This window comes from Eucyclogobius newberryi, unplaced genomic scaffold (genome assembly GCF_026437365.1).
Source record: "Eucyclogobius newberryi isolate DKJ021-1_F unplaced genomic scaffold, fEucNew1.0.hap1 SCAF_14, whole genome shotgun sequence".
NCBI classification, from domain to species: Eukaryota; Metazoa; Chordata; class Actinopteri; order Gobiiformes; family Gobiidae; genus Eucyclogobius; species Eucyclogobius newberryi.
The window spans coordinates 38,309,544-38,323,129 of NW_027315768.1; positions in this window are offsets into that span (position 1 = coordinate 38,309,544).

The following is a 13,586-nucleotide window of genomic DNA, read 5'->3' on the forward strand; positions in this document are numbered from 1 at the left end:
TGCCTGAAGAGTGGCTCCAGTTCGCCTCAGTCGGTCCCTCTTCTGCCTGAAGAGTGGGTCCAGCTTGCCTCCGACGGTCCCTCGTCTGCCTGAAGAGTGGGTCCAGCTCGCCTCCGACGGTCCCTCGTCTGCCTGAAGAGTGGGTCCAGCTCGCCTCCGACGGTCCCTCGTCTGCCTGAAGAGTGGGTCCAGCTCGACTCAGACGGTCCCTCATCTGCCTGAAGAGTGGGTCCAGCTCGACTCAGACAGTCCCTCATCTGCCTGAAGAGTGGGTCCAGCTCACCTCCGACGGTCCCTCGTCTGCCTGAAGAGTGGGTCCAGCTCGACTCAGACGGTCCCTCTTCTGCCTGAAGAGTGGGTCCAGCTCGACTCAGACGGTCCCTCTTCTGCCTGAAGAGTGGGTCCAGCTCCAGTCTCCTCGTGTCCGTCTGTCCGTCTGTGAGAGTCGGATCTCTCCTTCACTGGAACTCCTCCAGGTTTCTACGCTTTTTTCCCAAAGAGGTTTTTTTTGTAGTTTTTCCTGGCCGAGAAGGAGAGTCTAAGGACAGAGGACCCTGGGACATCGTCCCTCGCCACCACAGACATTGTCTGACTTCATCGCCACCACAGACATTGTTGATTCATTTCTCCCTGTGGCCCTCAGAGGCAACTGTTGTTGTGATTTTGGGCCTTACAAAAATAAATTGATTTGATTTGATTTGATTTGAAGACACACACGCTCTGAGACTACGTCACGGGTTGGGCGGGGCACACGCTCTGAGACTATGTCACGGGTTGGGCGGGGCACACGCTCTGAGACTACGTCACGGGTTGGGCGGGGCACACGCTCTGAGACTACGTCACGGGTTGGGCGGGGCACACGCTCTGAGACTACGTCACGGGTTGGGCGGGGCACACGCTCTGAGACTACGTCACGGGTTGGGCGGGGCACACGCTCTGAGACTACGTCACGGGTTGGGCGGGGCACACGCTCTGAGACTACGTCACGGGTTGGGCGGGGCACACGCTCTGAGACTACGTCACGGGTTGGGCGGGGCACACGCTCTGAGACTACGTCACGGGTTGGGCGGGGCACAAGCTCTGAGACTACGTCACGGGTTGGGCGGGGCACACGCTCTGAGACTACGTCACGGGTTGGGCGGGGCACACGCTCTGAGACTACGTCACGGGTTGGGCGGGGGAGCCAGATGGCTCTTGGGTGGGGGCGAATATCAAAACAAGCCGTCTGCATTTCCGGGTTGGTGAAGGGTCCAAGGTCTGGGTGATATTTCTGAACTCTTATGTTAAGGGTGTTGCACAACACTTATTATTATCAATGATACACTTAGGATCGACTACGAAACGTGAACAAAAGCACGTTATGGCACCTTTAAGACCCTATCCTGTGGTGACATTAAGACCCTAACCTGTGGTGACATTAAGACCCTAACCCACTCTACTGGTGATATTAAGACCCTAACCCACTCTACTGGTGACATTAAGACCCTAACCTGTGGTGACATTAAGACCCTAACCCACTCTACTGGTGACATTAAGACCCTAACCTGTGGTGACATTAAGACCCTAACCCACTCTACTGGTGATATTAAGACCCTAACCCACTCTACTTGAAACCTTCAGTCTTACTCAGCATGTGAGAGGCCCCACCCACAGCAAAGGACACACTCTAGATCTCATAATTACAAAGGGGGTAAATATTTCAAATGTTAATGTGATCGATGTTGCTCTGTCTGATCATTTCTGTATCTTCTTTGACCTGTCTGTTTCTCCCAAACCTCCGGTTGGTCCTGCAGTTGTTCAGAGGAGACACATAAGTGATGGCACAGGTGCACTGTTTATGGAAATGATAAACTTCGAAAATGTCTCATGTTCTAATGTAAATGATTTGTTGAACTCTGTTACATCTAGTGTTTTGAATGTTCTGGACACCATCGCCCCTATAAAGGCTAAAATGGTTAAAAATAAGCAGAAGGCGCCGTGGAGAAATGATGATTCGGTCAGGGCACAGAAAAGGGAGTGCCGCAGGGCCGAACGGAAATGGCGCAAGTCAAAGCTCCAGGTTCAAAAAGAGATTTACAAAGAAAAGCTGAATATGTACAACCTAATCTTATGTAGAACTAGGGAAAGATATTTTTCTGAAATAATTGGAAGCTGCAGTAACAACTCGCGTGTCCTGTTTGCCACAGTAAACAGATTAACAAACCCTCCAGCTCAGCTGCCGTTAGAACTCATTTCCACATCCAAGTGTAATGAGTTTGCATTATTCTTTAATGACAAAGTTCAGGGCATTAAAAATGCTATAAATTCCACAATGCAAAAAATTACCCTAAAACCACCAAGACACTTAGAGCTGACTCACTTTGCACCAGTAACTGACAAAACTGTCCATGAGATCATCACCAGTCTGAGTTCATCTACATGCTGCCTTGATGTGTTACCCACCAAATTTCTAAAGTCTGTGCTGAACAGTTTGTTAGCACCACTCACTCACATAGTTAACATGTCGCTTCAATCTGGAACATTCCCAATGTCTTTGAAAACTGCGGTCATAAAGCCTCTCCTAAAGAAGAGCAGTCTTGATGCCGCAGTACTGAGTCATTACCGGCCCATCTCTAATCTGCCATTTTGGGGCAAAGTCCTTGAAAAGGTTGTTTACCAACAGCTCACAGATTTCCTCTTAATAAACAACTCATTTGATGTTTTTCAGTCAGGTTTTAGACCTCATCACAGCACTGAGACTGCTCTTGTCAAGGTGACAAATGACATCCGCCTGAACACTGACACGGGCAAAGCCTCAGTCTTAATTCTGTTAGATCTGAGTGCTGCTTTTGACATTGTCGATCATGGGATCCTCTTACAGAGACTAGAGGACTGGGTGGGCATCACTGGCACTGCCCTAAACTGGTTAAGGTCCTATCTGGAAGACAGGAAGTACTTTGTTGAAATTGGTAGCTGTGTCTCAGACCACATGACCCTGACCTGTGGAGTGCCCCAAGGGTCAGTCCTGGGTCCCCTTCTGTTCAACCTCTACATGCTGCCGTTGGGTCAGTTGATACGCAGTGAAAATGTGTCCTATCACAATTATGCAGACGACACTCAGATCTATGTTTCACTATTGGCAAGTGACTATGGACCAGTAGATTCACTCTGTCACTGCATCCAACAGATCAGTTTGTGGATGCAAAACAACTTTCTCCAGCTGAACTCAGACAAGACTGAAATAATCGTTTTTGGCCCACAGAAACAAAGAGAAAGTGTTAGCGGTCACCTCCAGAGTCTCGCTCTAAAACCTACAAACCAAATTAGAAATCTGGGGGTAATAATGGACTCAGACTTGAACTTTAATAGCCACGTCAAATCAATAACATCAGCAGCTTTTTACCATCTAAAAAACATTGCCAAAATCAAAAATATAGTGTCTAAACCAGATTTAGAGAGACTTATCCATGCGTTTGTCTCCAGTAGATTAGACTACTGTAACGGCCGCTCACTGGTCTCTCCAAACGAGCTGTAAAACAGCTGCAGTACATCCAGAACGCTGCTGCTCGGGTCTTGACCAGAACCAGGAAGTATGATCACATTAGTCCTGTTCTCAGGTCTCTGCACTGCCCCCTGTGGCTCAGAGAAGAGACTTTAAAGCAGCTCTGCTTGTGTACAAGTCTCTCCATGGCCTAGCACCAAAGTACATCTTGGATATGTTAGTGCCATATGAACCATCTCGGACTCTGAGGACCTCAGGGACCGGCCTCCTGCTGGTGCCAGAGTCAGGACAAAACATGGACCGGCCTCCTGCTGGTGCCAGAGTCAGGACTAAACATGGACCGGCCTCCTGCTGGTGCCAGAGTCAGGACTAAACATGGACCGGCCTCCTGCTGGTGCCAGAGTCAGGACTAAACATGGACCGGCCTCCTGCTGGTGCCAGAGTCAGGACTAAACATGGACCGGCCTCCTGCTGGTGCCAGAGTCAGGACTAAACATGGACCGGCCTCCTGCTGGTGCCAGAGTCAGGACTAAACATGGACCGGCCTCCTGCTGGTGCCAGAGTCAGGACTAAACATGGTGAATCTGCGTTTCAGTTTTATGCAGCTAAAATCTGGAACAGTCTTCCTGAAGATGTGAGACAGGTTCTACTCTGACAATGTTCAAATCTAAGCTAAAAACAGTTTTGTTTAGCTGCGCATATGACTGAAAGGATTTTTTCTTTGCACTCTTCTCTTTTGTTTGTGATTTTATTAGTTTAGAAAATCAGTTGGATTGATAATTTTTAATTTAGTTAATTTTATTGTATTTCTGTAATTTCTTTGTGATTTGAATGCATTTTTCCTGCTGTGAAGCACTTTGAATTGCCTTGTGTATGAAATGTGCGACACAAATAAACTTGCCTTGCCTTGCCTACTGGTGACATTAAGACCCTAACCTGTGGTGACATTAAGACCCTAACCCACTCTACTGGTGACATTAAGACCCTAACCCACTCTACTGGTGACATTAAGACCCTAACCCACTCTACTGGTGACATTAAGACCCTAACCCACTCTACTGGTCTACTACTACCTACTCATTAGAACATTAGACTCATTAGAACGTTAGACTCATTAGAACATTAGACTCGTTAGAACATTAGACTCATTAGAACGTTAGACTCATTAGAACGTTAGACTCATTAGAACGTTAGACTCGTTAGAACATTAGACTCATTAGAACGTTAGACTCGTTAGAACATTAGACTCATTAGAACGTTAGACTCGTTAGAACATTAGACTCGTTAGAACATTAGACTCATTAGAACGTTAGACTCGTTAGAACGTTAGACTCGTTAGAACATTAGACTCATTAGAACGTTAGACTCATTAGAACATTAGACTCGTTAGAACGTTAGACTCATTAGAACATTAGACTCATTAGAACGTTAGACTCATTAGAACATTAGACTCATTAGAACGTTAGACTCATTAGAACATTAGACTCGTTAGAACATTAGACTCATTAGAACGTTAGACTCATTAGAACATTAGACTCGTTAGAACATTAGACTCGTTAGAACGTTAGACTCGTTAGAACATTAGACTCATTAGAACATTAGACTCATTAGAACATTAGACTCGTTAGAACGTTAGACTCATTAGAACATTAGACTCATTAGAACATTAGACACATTAGAACATTAGACTCGTTAGAACGTTAGACTCATTAGAACGTTAGACTCATTAGAACATTAGACTCATTAGAACGTTAGACTCATTAGAACGTTAGACTCATTAGAACGTTAGACTCGTTAGAACATTAGACTCATTAGAACATTAGACTCATTAGAACGTTAGACTCGTTAGAACGTTAGACTCATTAGAACGTTAGACTCGTTAGAACATTAGACTCATTAGAACATTAGACTCATTAGAACGTTAGACTCGTTAGAACATTAGACTCATTAGAACGTTAGACTCGTTAGAACATTAGACTCGTTAGAACGTTAGACTCATTAGAACGTTAGACTCATTAGAACGTTAGACTCATTAGAACATTAGACTCATTAGAACGTTAGACTCATTAGAACATTAGACTCGTTAGAACATTAGACTCATTAGAACATTAGACTCATTAGAACATTAGACTCGTTAGAACGTTAGACTCATTAGAACGTTAGACTCGTTAGAACGTTAGACTCGTTAGAACATTAGACTCGTTAGAACATTAGACTCATTAGAACATTAGACTCGTTAGAACATTAGACTCGTTAGAACATTAGACTCATTAGAACGTTAGACTCGTTAGAACATTAGACTCATTAGAACATTAGACTCATTAGAACGTTAGACTCGTTAGAACGTTAGACTCGTTAGAACATTAGACTCATTAGAACATTAGACTCATTAGAACATTAGACTCGTTAGAACGTTAGACTCATTAGAACGTTAGACTCATTAGAACGTTAGACTCATTAGAACATTAGACTCGTTAGAACATTAGACTCATTAGAACATTAGACTCGTTAGAACGTTAGACTCATTAGAACGTTAGACTCATTAGAACATTAGACTCGTTAGAACGTTAGACTCATTAGAACGTTAGACTCATTAGAACGTTAGACTCATTAGAACATTAGACTCGTTAGAACATTAGACTCATTAGAACATTAGACTCATTAGAACATTAGACTCGTTAGAACGTTAGACTCATTAGAACGTTAGACTCGTTAGAACGTTAGACTCGTTAGAACATTAGACTCGTTAGAACATTAGACTCATTAGAACATTAGACTCGTTAGAACATTAGACTCGTTAGAACATTAGACTCATTAGAACGTTAGACTCGTTAGAACGTTAGACTCGTTAGAACATTAGACTCGTTAGAACGTTAGACTCATTAGAACATTAGACTCATTAGAACATTAGACTCGTTAGAACGTTAGACTCGTTAGAACGTTAGACTCATTAGAACATTAGACTCATTAGAACGTTAGACTCATTAGAACATTAGACTCATTAGAACATTAGACTCGTTAGAACGTTAGACTCGTTAGAACGTTAGACTCATTAGAACGTTAGACTCGTTAGAACGTTAGACTCGTTAGAACATTAGACTCGTTAGAACATTAGACTCATTAGAACATTAGACTCATTAGAACATTAGACTCGTTAGAACGTTAGACTCGTTAGAACATTAGACTCATTAGAACGTTAGACTCGTTAGAACGTTAGACTCGTTAGAACATTAGACTCGTTAGAACGTCTGAGGTTGAACATCTTGAATATTTCATGAACTTAATGTGTTTCAGAGGAAAAGCTCAGGATGTGGTTCAAAGACATTTGTGCTTTATGTTTCTGCTCCTGTCACAGACCTGACCCTGCCGGACCAGCACTCTGCCACTGAGCTACTGCACTGAGCTTCTTCCACTGAGCTACTGCCACTGAGCTACTGCACTGAGCTACTGCACTGAGCTACTGCCACTGAGCTACTGCACTGAGCTACTGCCACTGAGCTACTGCACTGAGCTACTGCCACTGAGCTACTGCACTGAGCTTCTTCCACTGAGCTACTGCCACTGAGCTACTGCACTGAGCTACTGCCACTGAGCTACTGCACTGAGCTACTGCCACTGAGCTACTGCACTGAGCTACTGCCACTGAGCTACTGCCACTGAGCTACTGCACTGAGCTACTGCCACTGAGCTACTGCACTGAGCTACTGCCACTGAGCTACTGCACTGAGCTACTGCCACTGAGCTACTGCACTGAGCTACTGCACTGAGCTACTGCCACTGAGCTACTGCACTGAGCTACTGCCACTGAGCTACTTCACTGAGCTACTGCGACTGAGCTACTGCCACTGAGCTACTGCACTGAGCTACTGCCACTGAGCTACTGCACTGAGCTACTGCCACTGAGCTACTGCACTGAGCTACTGCCACTGAGCTACTGCACTGAGCTACTGCCACTGAGCTCCAGGTCCTTGTTCCTCCTGTGAAAAGGTTTAAGAAACTTGTTTAATCCTCAATAATCTGAGATTATCAAAGTCTCACATCAGATTAAACTCTGGATTAGACGCTCCGCGCGCGGCAGGAGCGGCCAAACAATGCCGCTCTTGCCGCCCCTGCCGCTCTTGCCGCCCCTGCCGCTATTGCCGCCCCTGCCGCTCCTGCCGCTCCTGCCGCTCTTGCCGCCCCTGCCGCTATTGCCGCCCCTGCCGCTCCTGCCGCTCTTGCCGCCCCTGCCGCTATTGCCGCCCCTGCCGCTCCTGCCGCTCTTGCCGCCCCTGCCGCTCTTGCCGCTCTTGCCGCCCCTGCCGCTCCTGCCGCTCTTGCCGCCCCTGCCGCTCTTGCCGCTCTTGCCGCTCTTGCCGCTCCTGCCGCTCTTGCCGCTCCTGCCGCTCTTGCCGCCCCTGCCGCTCTTGCCGCCCCTGCCGCTCTTGCCGCCCCTGCCGCTATTGCCGCCCCTGCCGCTCCTGCCCCTCTTGCCGCTCCTGCCGCTATTGCCGCCCCTGCCGCTCCTGCCGCTCTTGCCGCCCCTGCCGCTCTTGCCGCTCTTGCCGCCCCTGCCGCTCCTGCCGCTCTTGCCGCCCCTGCCGCTCTTGCCGCTCTTGCCGCTCCTGCCGCTCTTGCCGCCCCTGCAGCTCTTGCCGCTCTTGCCGCTCTTGCCGCTCTTGCCGCTCCTGCCGCTCTTGCCGCCCCTGCCGCCCCTGCCGCTCCTGCCGCTTCCCTCTCCGCGTGTCAAACCTCCTGTTATTTCATAAACGCGTGTTTCTGTCACGTGTTCCCGGAGGTTGCTGGTTCGACTCCCGTGAACCAAATCCTGTGACTGAAGGAACCGATCGATTTATAGTTTAATCCCAGAGTCAACGTCAGAAGATGACGCACAGGGGCCCATGAGCGGGGCCCTGTGAGGCAGGAGCCCCTGTGAGGCCGGGGCCCCTCTGAGGAGCCGTGAGGCAGGAGCCCGTGAGGCCGTGAGGCAGGAGCCCCCGTGAGGCCGGGGCCCCTGTGAGGCAGGAGCCCGTGAGGCCGGGGCCCGTGAGGCAGGAGCCCCTGTGAGGCAGGAGCCCGTGAGGCCGGGGCCCCTGAGAGGCTGAGGAACATTTCATTTGACACATCTCAGACATTATTTAGTCCGGGATCTTTCTTCTTTCACTCTCTTTGGGGGGTTTAGGGGCCCAAACACCTGAGCAGATCCGTGCCCGGCACCAGCCCGGACCCGGCCCCTGCTCCCGTGGACCGCGGCCCAGGGACCAGGCTCCGCTCCCGTGGACCTCGGCCCCGGGACCAGGCTCCGCTCCTCGTGGACCGCGGCCCCGGGACCAGGCTCCGCTCCCGTGGACCGCGGCCCCAGATAGTTTGAGGGACAAAGCCGCGGGACAGTTCCGCGCACGCTGCGGCGCACGGCGCGTTTCCGGCGCGTTTCCGCCGCTGTCTCTGTGTTTTGGCCCCTCATGAATGTTTTGGCCCCTCATGAATGTTTTGGCCCCTCATGAATGTTTTGGCCCCTCATGAATGAAACTCAAATTCGCTTTATGACTTTATGACACGTTCAATGTGTCACCGGGAGGTTCCTGTCCCCGCGGGGCCCGTCACATGCCTAAAGACCTGTCAGGAGCAGGACCTGGGCCAAGACCAGGACCAGGCTCTGGGACAGGACCAGGAGCCAAACGGGGGTGAGGGTCTGTCACTGGGGGAAAAAACAACACTGCGGGTCCCGCGAGTCCCGCGAGTCCCGCGAGTCCCGCGGGACAAATGGACTATGGGACTCATCAAACTGAAGGGTCCAAACTTGCGAGTGAAGCAGGTGCAGAGCATCCCGCACGCGCTCCTGTCCCCGCCGCACGCGCTCCTGTCCCCGCCGCACGCGCTCCTGTCCCCGCCGCACGCGCTGGTCCCGGGACTTTTGGAGCCTGTGCGCAAACAGCGCGGACAGACACCAGGGCATCAGTGATAAACCCCGGGTCCCCGGTGGCCCCGGGCCCCTACTGTCCCTGGGCCCCCGCTGTTACAGGACTAAAGTAAACCCGCCCCGCGCCTCCTCCGGTTCTTACCGTACTTGCGCTGTGGATGCGCCTGTTTCCGTCTCTTTTCACGGGGCCCCTCCATGGTCCCGGGTTCGGCTTGAGTTCCTGGTTTAGACCTGGTTTAGACCTGGTTTAGACCTGGTTTAGACCTGGTTTGGTTTAGTCCTGGTTTAGACCTGGTTTAGACCTGGTTTAGTCTCGGTTTAGTCCTGGTTTAGTCCTGGTTTAGACCTGGTTTAGACCTGGTTTAGACCTGGTTTAGTCCCGGTTTAGTCCTGGTTTAGACCTGGTTTAGTCCTGGTTTAGACCTGGTTTAGTCCTGGTTTAGTCCTGGTTTAGTCCTGGTTTAGTCCTGGTTTAGACCTGGTTTAGTCCCGGTTTAGTCCTGGTTTAGACCTGGTTTAGTCCTGGTTTAGACCTGGTTTAGACCTGGTTTAGTCCTGGTTTAGACCTGGTTTAGACCTGGTTTAGTCCCGGTTTAGTCCTGGTTTAGTCCTGGTTTAGTCCTGGTTTAGACCTGGTTTAGACCTGGTTTAGTCCCGGTTTAGTCCTGGTTTAGACCTGGTTTAGTCCCGGTTTAGTCCTGGTTTAGACCTGGTTTAGACCTGGTTTAGTCCTGGTTTAGACCTGGTTTAGTCCCGGTTTAGTCCTGGTTTAGACCCGCTTTAGTCCGTGTCCGGTCTCGTGGGGAATAGTTTGTTTGGCGCAGACGCACGAGCTGCTCTGATAAAGTGAAGAAGCGCGAGCTGATGTCATTCACATGCGCGCGCACGTGCACATACGCACGCGCAGGCCCTCCTCTGCGCGCCCCCGAGAACAGCGGTCAGGAGAGAGCGCGGGAGCGCGCTGCGTCCCGTGCAAAAACGCGCTAAACCAAGACTAAACCAGGACTAAACCAGGACTAAACCAGGACTAAACCAGGACTAAAGCAGGACAAAACCAGGACTAAACCAGGACTAAACCAGGACTAAACCAGGACTAAACCAGGACTAAACCAGGACTAAACCAAGACTAAACCAAGACTAAACCAGGTCTAAACCAGGTCTAAACCAGGACTAAACCGGGACTAAACCAGGTCTAAACCAGGTCTAAACCAGGACTAAACCAGGACTAAACCAGGACTAAACCGGGACTAAACCAGGTCTAAACCAGGTCTAAACCAGGACTAAACCAGGTCTAAACCAGGTCTAAACCAGGACTAAACCAGGTCTAAACCAGGACTAAACCGGGACTAAACCAGGTCTAAACCAGGACTAAACCAGGACTAAACCAGGACTAAACCAGGACTAAACCAGGTCTAAACCAGGACTAAACCAGGTCTAAACCAGGACTAAACCGGGACTAAACCAGGTCTAAACCAGGTCTAAACCAGGTCTAAACCAGGACTAAACCAGGACTAAACCAGGACTAAACCAGGACTAAACCGAGACTAAACCAGGTCTATACCAGGTCTAAACCAGGACTAAACCAGGTCTAAACCAGGTCTAAACCAGGACTAAACCAGGTCTAAACCAGGACTAAACCAGGACTAAACCAGGACTAAACCAGGACTAAACCAGGACTAAACCGAGACTAAACCAGGTCTATACCAGGTCTAAACCAGGACTAAACCAAACCAGGTCTAAACCAGGTCTAAACCAGGACTAAACCAAGACTAAACCAGGACTAAACCAGGACTAAAGCAGGACAAAACCAGGACTAAACCAGGACTAAACCAGGACTAAAGCAGGACAAAACCAGGACTAAAGCAGGACTAAACCAAGACTAAACCAGAACTAAACCAAGACTAAACCAGGACTAAACCAGGACTAAACCAAGACTAAACCAGGACTAAACCAAGACTAAACCAGGTCTAAACCAGGTCTAAACCAGGACTAAACCAGGTCTAAACCAGGTCTAAACCAGGACTAAACCAGGACTAAAGCAGGACAAAACCAGGACTAAACCAGGACTAAACCAGGACTAAACCAGGACTAAACCAGGACCAAACCAGGACTAAAGCAGGACAAAACCAGGACTAAACCAGGACTAAACCAGGACTAAAGCAGGACAAAACCAGGACTAAACCAGGACTAAACCAGGACTAAACCAGGACTAAAGCAGGACAAAACCAGGACTAAACCAGGTCTAAACCAGGTCTAAACCAGGACTAAACCAGGACTAAACCAGGTCTAAACCAGGTCTAAACCAGGTCTAAACCAAGACAAAACCAGGACTAAACCAGGACTAAACCAGGACTAAACCAAGACTAAACCAGGTCTAAACCAGGTCTAAACCAGGACTAAACCAGGTCTAAACCAGGACTAAACCAGGACTAAACCAGGACTAAACCAGGACTAAACCAAGACTAAACCAAGACTAAACCAGGTCTAAACCAGGTCTAAACCAGGACTAAACCAGGTCTAAACCAGGTCTAAACCAGGACTAAACCAGGACTAAACCAGGTCTAAACCAGGTCTAAACCAAGACAAAACCAGGACTAAACCAGGACTAAACCAGGACTAAACCAAGACTAAACCAGGTCTAAACCAGGTCTAAACCAGGACTAAACCAGGTCTAAACCAGGTCTAAACCAGGTCTAAACCAGGTCTAAACCAGGACTAAACCAGGACTAAACCAGGACTAAACCAGGACTAAACCAGGACTAAACCGAGACTAAACCAGGTCTATACCAGGTCTAAACCAGGACTAAACCAAACCAGGTCTAAACCAGGTCTAAACCAGGACTAAACCAAGACTAAACCAAGACTAAACCAGGTCTAAACCAGGACTAAACCAGGACTAAACCAGGTCTAAACCAGGTCTAAACCAGGTCTAAACCAAGACTAAACCAGGACTAAACCAGGACTAAACCAGGACTAAACCAAGACTAAACCAGGTCTAAACCAGGTCTAAACCAGGACTAAACCAGGTCTAAACCAGGTCTAAACCAGGACTAAACCAGGTCTAAACCAGGTCTAAACCAGGACTAAACCAGGACTAAACCAGGACTAAACCAGGACTAAAGCAGGACTAAACCAGGACTAAAGCAGGACTAAACCAAGACTAAACCAGAACTAAACCAAGACTAAACCAGGACTAAACCAGGACTAAACCAAGACTAAACCAAGACTAAACCAGGTCTAAACCAGGTCTAAACCAGGACTAAACCAGGTCTAAACCAGGTCTAAACCAGGACTAAACCAGGACTAAACCAGGTCTAAACCAGGTCTAAACCAGGTCTAAACCAAGACAAAACCAGGACTAAACCAGGACTAAACCAGGACTAAACCAAGACTAAACCAGGTCTAAACCAGGTCTAAACCAGGACTAAACCAGGTCTAAACCAGGACTAAACCAGGACTAAACCAGGACTAAACCAGGACTAAACCAAGACTAAACCAAGACTAAACCAGGTCTAAACCAGGTCTAAACCAGGACTAAACCAGGTCTAAACCAGGACTAAACCAGGACTAAACCAGGACTAAACCAAGACTAAACCAGGTCTAAACCAGGTCTAAACCAGGACTAAACCAGGTCTAAACCAGGTCTAAACCAGGACTAAACCAGGTCTAAACCAGGACTAAACCAGGACTAAACCAGGACTAAACCAGGACTAAACCAGGACTAAACCGAGACTAAACCAGGTCTATACCAGGTCTAAACCAGGACTAAACCAAACCAGGTCTAAACCAGGTCTAAACCAGGACTAAACCAAGACTAAACCAAGACTAAACCAGGTCTAAACCAGGACTAAACCAGGACTAAACCAGGTCTAAACCAGGTCTAAACCAGGTCTAAACCAAGACTAAACCAGGACTAAACCAGGACTAAACCAGGACTAAACCAAGACTAAACCAGGTCTAAACCAGGTCTAAACCAGGACTAAACCAGGTCTAAACCAGGTCTAAACCAGGACTAAACCAGGTCTAAACCAGGTCTAAACCAGGTCTAAACCAGGTCTAAACCAGGACTAAACCAGGACTAAACCAGGTCTAAACCAGGTCTAAACCAAGACAAAACCAGGACTAAACCAGGACTAAACCAGGACTAAACCAAGACTAAACCAAGACTAAACCAGGTCTAAACCAGGTCTAAACCAGGACTAAACC